This window comes from Arachis ipaensis, chromosome B6 (genome assembly GCF_059453495.1).
Source record: "Arachis ipaensis isolate K30076 ecotype BB chromosome B6, ASM5945349v1, whole genome shotgun sequence".
NCBI lineage: Eukaryota > Viridiplantae > Streptophyta > Magnoliopsida > Fabales > Fabaceae > Arachis > Arachis ipaensis.
This window is the reverse complement of record NC_142441.1, coordinates 94,639,111-94,646,958: the sequence shown is the minus strand read 5'-3', so window position 1 is coordinate 94,646,958 and position 7,848 is coordinate 94,639,111. Positions and strand designations below refer to the sequence as shown.

General features: G+C 37.0%; 2 non-coding genes across 2 annotated transcripts; both read right to left on the bottom strand.

The window, feature by feature from the left end:
- Positions 1-1,530: 1,530 nt before the first annotated feature.
- On the bottom strand, positions 1,531-1,637 carry LOC148561844 (small nucleolar RNA R71). The gene has a single exon (XR_015888264.1). It is a non-coding gene; the product is annotated as a small nucleolar RNA R71 (small nucleolar RNA).
- A 4,765-nt stretch (positions 1,638-6,402) lies between these two features.
- On the bottom strand, positions 6,403-6,510 carry LOC148561843 (small nucleolar RNA R71). The gene has a single exon (XR_015886550.1). It is a non-coding gene; the product is annotated as a small nucleolar RNA R71 (small nucleolar RNA).
- Positions 6,511-7,848: the final 1,338 nt, after the last annotated feature.

Below are 7,848 nucleotides of genomic sequence, written 5' to 3'. Positions count from 1 at the left end.
AGGAATGAAGAGATCATGCTAGAAATACTTTCTCATGTTGGACCAAATTGGGTTTGGTTGGATATGGTGAGTATAAATCCTACTAACACTTGATTTGGGAATGCATGTGGTATAATCAGTGACCATACTTCATCTCTTCTCATGAGCAATTGACCAAGGAATTGGCTATTGATCAAGATTTGAGAGATTGAATTGCCAAGGAATTGGAATTCGATCACTTAAGATTGCCAAGGAGATCAATGAATGCATTGATTGAGGAAGAGATGGAAATGAACTTGATCCGGAGAATGCAACATCTCCTAATCCCAATGAATCTCCGTCTCTGATCTTACCCATTCTCTTTAATTTCTACAATTTACTTTTATGAACATCTTTCCCATTCCCATTTAAATTATGCAATTTACCTTCCGCCATTTACTTTCAGCTCTTTACTTTCGGCATTTACATTTTCTGCTATTTACTTTCTCGCCATTTAATTTCCTGCAACACTCAAACCAAATTCTGCTTCGCTCAACTAGAACATTCATCTAATTAAAGTTGCTTGATCAATCAATCCCTGTGGGATTCGACCTCACTCTATTGTGAGTTTTTACTTGACGACAATTCGGTACACTTGCCGAAGGAAAATTGTTGAGAGACAAGTTTCCGTGTGCATCAAGTTTATGGCGCCGTTGCTGGGGATTGATTTTGTATCAACAATGATTAAATTAAAGGATAACTAGATTGAGCATTTTTTGCTTCTTTTGTTTGATTTAAGTTCATTTGAGTAATTTACTTTCTATTCAGTTATTTTCTTCCCTTCCCACTACCTATTTTCTTAGTTGTTTACGATTCAGTCCACTAACCCACTAACTGTTTGATATATTGCATCACTCACACTAACAGCATTTCTAACAAGAATAGTCTCTGCATCTAGTTCCTTGCTTGTGCCTTGTTGGTTGTATGACAGGGAGAAGAAGCGGGGCTTCAACTTCATTTGATTCTGAACCTGAGAGGACCTTCCTTAGATTAAGGAGGGAAGCAAGAGGAAAGAGAGTAGTTGGTGCTGAGGAAGAGGAAGAATATTTTGAACCAGACATGGATGAAAACATGGAGAACCATCATGAAGAAGAGGCTCACAACCATGGCAAAGAGGGTCTAGCAAATCATGCTGGGCAAGAGAGAAGAGTTCTGGGTTCTTACATCAACCCAAACCCAGGAAACTGTGGGAGTAGCATCCAAAGGCCAACCATACATGCCAACAACTTTGAACTAAAGCCACAGCTCATCACCCTTGTTCAGAACAACTGTTCATTCGGAGGGAGTGTCCAAGAAGACCCCAATCAACATCTAACCACCTTTCTGAGGATATGTGATACTGTGAAGTCTAATGGTGTTCATCCTGACACCTATAGACTACTTCTGTTCCCTTTCTCACTCAAGGACAAGGCATCTAAATGGCTGGAATCCTTCCCAAAGGAGAGTTTAGCAACCTGGGAAGATGTGGTAAACAAATTCCTGGCAAGATTCTATCCTTCTCAACGAATTAACAGGCTGAGAGCTGAGGTGCAAACATTCAGGCAGCAGGATGGTGAGACTCTATATGAAGCATGGGAGAGGTTTAAGGACCTGACAAGAAGGTGTCCACCAGATATGTTCAATGAATGGGTACAGCTACATATTTTCTATGAAGGCCTTTCTTATGAATCAAAGAAGGCAGTAGATCATTCATCCGGGGGATCTCTTAACAAGAAGAAGACCATTGAAGAAGCCATAGATGTCATTGAAACTGTAGCTGAGAATGACTACTTCTATGCTTCTGAAAGAGACAACACTAGAGGAGTGATGGAGCTGAACAATGTGGATGCACTGCTGGCCCAAAATAAGCTTATTACCAAGCAGCTGGTTGATCTCACCAAGAAGATGGAGAGGAACCAAGTGGCAGCAATCACCACCTCATCAGCAACCCAAGAGGGAGTGAATGCTGAGGCAGAGGAGGAGCAAGAACAAGCCAATTACATTGGAAACTCACCCAGGCAAACCCATGATCCATACTCCAAAACCTACAACCCTGGATGGAAGAATCACCCAAACTTTGGGTGGGGAAATCAACAAGATCAAAACCAAGATCAGAGACGTCACAACCCCAACAACCATGCAGCTCACCAATATTCCACACAAAGATCATATCAACACCACCCTAACAACACCTCTCCACATCATTACCAAAACCAGAATGACCAAACTCATCCCTCCACTCTCAACTCACCCTCATCTGAAGATAGACTCTCCAAAATTGAGACTATGTGATGAGCGGATAATTTATACGCTTTTTGGCATTGTTTTTAGTATGTTTTTAGTAGGATCTAGTTACTTTTAGGGATGTTTTTATTAGTTTTTATGTTAAATTCACATTTCTGGACTTTACTATGAGTTTGTGTATTTTTCTATGATTTCATGTATTTTCTGGCTGAAATTGAGGAACTTGAGCAAAAATCAGATTCAGAGGTTGAAGAAGGACTGCTGATTCTGACCTCCCTGCACTAAAAATGGATTTTCTGGAGCTACAAAACTTAAAATAGCGCGCTTCCAATTGGGTTGGAAAGTAGACATCCAGGGCTTTCCAGAAATATATAATAGTCCATACTTTGGTCGAGTTTAGACGACGTAAAAGGGCGTTGAACGCCAGTTTTACGCTGCAGTCTGGAGTTAAACGCCTGAAACACGTCACGAACCAGAGTTGAACGCCAAAAACATGATACAAACTGGCGTTCAACTCCAAGAATGACCTCTCCACGTGTAAACTTCAAGTTCAGCCCAAGCACACACCAAGTGGGCCCCGGAAGTGCATTTATGCACCAATTACTTACTTCTGTAAACCCTAGTAACTAGTTTAGTATAAATAGGACTTTTTACTATTGTATTAGACATCTTTGGATTATCTTTTGATCTATTGATCACGTTTGGGGGTTGGCCATTCAGCCATGCCTGAACCTTCATTACTTATGTATTTTTCAACGGTAGAGTTTCTGCACTCCATAGATTAAGGTGTGGAGCTCTGCTGTTCCTCATGATTTAATGCAAAGTACTACTGTTTTTCTATTCAATTCAACTTATTCCGCTTCGAAGATATTCATTCGAACCCAAGAACATGATGAATGTGATGATTATGTGACGCTCATCATCATTCTCACTCATGAACGCGTGCCTGACAAACACTTCTGTTCTACATGCAAACAGGCTAGAATGAATATCTCTTAGATATCTAATACAGAGGACCGAGTCCGAGATATTAGAATCTTCGTGGTATAAGTTAGAACCCATGGATGGCCATTCCTGAGATCCGGAAAGTCTAAACCTTGTCTGTGGTATTCCGAGTAGGATCTGGGAAGGGATGGCTATGACGAACTTCAAACTCGCGAGTGCTGGGCGTAGTGACAGACGCAAAAGGAGGGTGAATCCTATTCCAGTATGATCGAGAACCTCCAGATGATTAGCCGTGCCGTGACAGAGCATTTGGACCTTTTTCACAGAGAGGATGGGATGTAGCTATTGACAACAGTGATGCCCTATATAAAGCTTGCCATGGAAAGGAGTAGGAATGATTGGATGAAGACAGCAGGAAAGCAGAGGTTCAGAGGAATGAAAGCATCTCTATACGCTTATCTGAAATTCTCACCAATGATTTACATAAGTATTTTTATATTTATTTTCTGTTTATTTATTATTATTATTCAAAAATACTATAACCATTTGATATCCGCCTGACTGAGATTTACAAGGTGACCATAGCTTGCTTCATACCAACAATCTCCGTGGGATCGACCCTTACTCACGTAAGGTTTTATTACTTGGACGACACAGTGCACTTGCTGGTTAGTTGTGCGAAGTTGTGGAGTTATGTTTGGACCATGGTATTGTGCACGAGTTTGTTGGAACCATTTCTAGGGAGAGAACGAACAACAAATTTTACAACCTGAGTAACAATTTCGCATACCAAATTTTTGGCGCCGTTGTCGGGGATTGTTCGAGTTTGGACAACTGACGGTTCATCGTGTTGCTCAGATTGGGTAATTTTCTTCTTATTTTATTTTCAAAAATTTTTCAAAAAAATATTTTCTTCTTTTTCGTTTTTCCCAATTAATTTTTCAAAAATTTTTTTTTTCCTTTTTTTTTTGAAAATTATTTCAGAATTTTTAAGAATGAATTCTAGTGTTTCATGATGATTTGTTGAATCCTGGCTGGCTGTAAAGCCATGTCTAAATTCCTTTGGACTGAGGATTCAACTAATCACTTCAATGCATGTAATAGCATACTAAAGCTTGGCTGGCTATTAAGCCATGTCTAACCCTCAGATTGGAGCTTTAGACTAAAGAGCACAAGATTCCTGGAATTCATATTAAAAATTTTGGAATCCTTATTTTTCTTTTTCACATTAATTTTTGAAAAATCCAAAAAAATCATAAAATCATAAAAAATCAAAAATATTTTGTGTTTCTTGTTTGAGTCTTGAGTCAATTTTTAAGTTTGGTATCAATTGCATTTTTTCTAAATTTTTTTTTTGCATTTTTTGAAAATTCATGCATTCATAGTGTTCTTCATGATCTTTAAGTTGTTCTTGGCCAGTCTTCTTGTTTGATCTTCATATTTTCTTGTTTTATGTCTTTTCTTGTTTTTCATATGCATTCTTGCATTCATAGTGTCTATACATGAAAAATTTCTAAGTTTGGTGTCTTGCATGTTTTCTTTTCTTGAAAATTTTTCAAAAATATGTTCTTGATGTTCATCATGATCTTCAAAATGTTCTTGGTGTTCATCTTAACATTCATAGCATTCTTGCATGCATTCATTGTTTTGATCTAAAATTTTCATGCATTGAGTCTTTTTCATGTTTTTCTCTTTCCTTATTAAAATTCAAAAATAAAAAAAAAATCAAAATAAAAAAAAATATCTTTCCTTTTTTCTCTCATAAATTTCGAAAATTTGGATTGACTTTTTCAAAAATTTTTAAAATTCAATTGTTTCTTATGAGTCAAATCAAATTTTCAATTTAAAAATCTTATCTTTTTCAAAATCTTTTTCAAAAATCAAATCTTTTTCATTTTTCTTATTTATTTTCGAAAATTTTAAAAATATTTTTCAAAAATCTTTTTATCAATTTTATCTCATAATTTTCGAAAATCACATCATCAATTAATGTTTTGATTCAAAAATTTCAAGTTTGTTACTTACTTGTTAAGAAAGATTCAAACTTTAAGTTCTAGAATCATATCTTGTGATTTCTTGTGAATCAAGTCATTAATTGTGATTTTAAAAATCAAATCTTTTTCAAAACTAATTTCAATCATATCTTTTCAAAAATATCTTTTCATCTTATCTTTTTCAAATATCTTTTCTAACTTCTTATTTTCTTATCTTTTAAAATTTTGATTTTCAAAATTTGTTTCAACTAACTAATTAACTTTTTGTTTGTTTCTTATCTCTTTCAAAACTACCTAACTAACTTCCCCTCTCTAATTTTCGAAAATCCCTTCCCTCTTTTTCAAAAATTCTTTTTAATTAATTAATTGTTTTCAATTTTTAATTTTAATTTTATTTCATTCCTAATTTTCGAAAATTACTAACCTTTTTCAGAAACTATTTTCAAAATTTAACTTTAAATTTTAATTTTTAATTTTCGAAAATACTCTCACCTCTCATCTTCTTCTATTTATTTATTCATCTACTAACACTTCTCTTCATCTCATATCTCTGCTCTCCTCACCCTTCTGTTTGGATTCTCCTTTCTTTTCTCTTCTACTCTTCTTTTCTTCTACTCACAACAAGGAAACCTCTATACTGTGGTAAAAAGGATTCCTAATATTATTTTTCTGTTCCCTTCTCTTTCATATGAGCAGGAGCAAGGACAAGAACATTCTTGTTGAAGCAGACCCTGAACTTGAAAGGACTCTTAAAAGGAAACTAAGAGAAGTTAAAATATAACAATCCAGAGACAACCTTACAGGAATTTTCGAACAGGAAGAGGAGATGGCAGCCGAAAATAATAATAATGCAAGGAGGATGCTTGGTGACTTTACTGCACCTAATTCCAATTTACATGGAAGAAGCATCTCAATTCCTACCATTGGAGCAAACAATTTTGAGCTTAAACCTCAATTAGTTTCTCTGATGCAACAAAACTGCAAGTTTCATGGACTTCCATCTGAAGATCCCTTTCAGTTCTTAACTGAATTCTTGCAGATATGTGACACTGTTAAGACTAATGAAGTAGATCCTGAAGTCTACAGGCTCATGCTTTTCCCTTTTTCTGTGAGAGACAGAGCTAGAATATGGTTGGACTCTCAACCTAAGGATAGCCTGAACTCTTGGGATAAGCTGGTCAAGGCTTTCTTAGCCAAGTTCTTTCCTCCTCAAAAGCTGAGTAAGCTTAGAGTGGATGTTCAAACCTTCAGACAGAAAGAAGGTGAATCCCTCTATGAAGCTTGGGAGAGATACAAGGAACTGACCAAAAAGTGTCCTTCTGACATGCTTTCAGAATGGACCATCCTGGATATATTCTATGATGGTCTATCTGAATTAGCTAAAATGTCATTGGATACTTCTGCAGGTGGATCCATTCACCTAAAGAAAATGCCTGCAGAAGCTTAAGAACTTATTGACATGGTTGCTAACAACCAGTTTATGTAAACTTCTGAGAGGAATCCTGTAAGTAATGGGACGCCTTAGAAGAAGGGAGTTCTTGAAATTGATACTCTGAATGCCATATTGGCTCAGAATAAAATATTGACTCAGCAAGTCAATATGATTTCTCAGAGTCTGAGTGGAATGCAAGCTGCATCCAACAGTACTCAAGAGGCATCTTCTGAAGAAGAAGCTTATGATCCTGAGAACCCTGCAATAGCAGAGGTGAATTACATGGGTAAACCATATGGAAACACCTATAATCCCTCATGGAGAAATCACCCAAATCTCTCATGGAAGGATCAACAAAAGCCTCAATAAGGCTTTAATAATGGTGGAAGAAATAGGTTTAACAATAGTAAACCTTTTCCATCATCCACTCAGCAACAAACAGAGAATTCTGAACAAAATACCTCTAATTTAGCAAACTTAGTCTCTGATCTATCTAAGGCCACTCTGAGTTTTATGAATGAAACAAGGTCCTCCATTAGAAATTTGGAGGCACAAGTGGGCCAGCTGAGTAAAAGGATCACTGAATTCCCTCAAAGTACTCTACCAAGCAATACAGAAGAAAATCCAAAAGGAGAGTGCAAGGCCATTGAATTGACCATCATGGCCGAACCCACAAGAAGGGAGAAGGACGTGAATCCCAGTGAGGAAGACCTCCTGGGATGTCCAGTGATCAACAAGGAGTTTCCCTTTGAGGAACGAAAGGACTCTGAGGCTCATCTAGAGACCATAGAGATTCCATTAAACCTCCTTACGCCCTTCATGAGCTCTGAAGAGTATTCTTCTTCTGAAGAGAATGAAGATGTTACTGAAGAGCAAGTTGCCAAGTTCCTTGGTGCAATCATAAAGCTGAATGCCAATTTATTTAGTAATGAAACTTGGGGAGATGAACCTCCCCTGTTCACCAATGAACTAAATGCATTGGATCAACTGAGATTGCCTCAGAAGAAACAGGATCCTGGAAAGTTCCTAATACCTGTACCATAGGCACCATAACCTTTGAGAAGGCTTTATGTGACCTTGGGTCAGGAATAAACCTCATGCCACTCTCTGTAATGGAGAAACTGGGAATCTTTGAGGTGCAAGCTGCTAAAATCTCTTTAGAGATGGCAGACAACTCAAGAAAAGAGGCTTATGGACAAGTAGAGGACGTGTTAGTAAAGGTTGAAGGCCTTTACA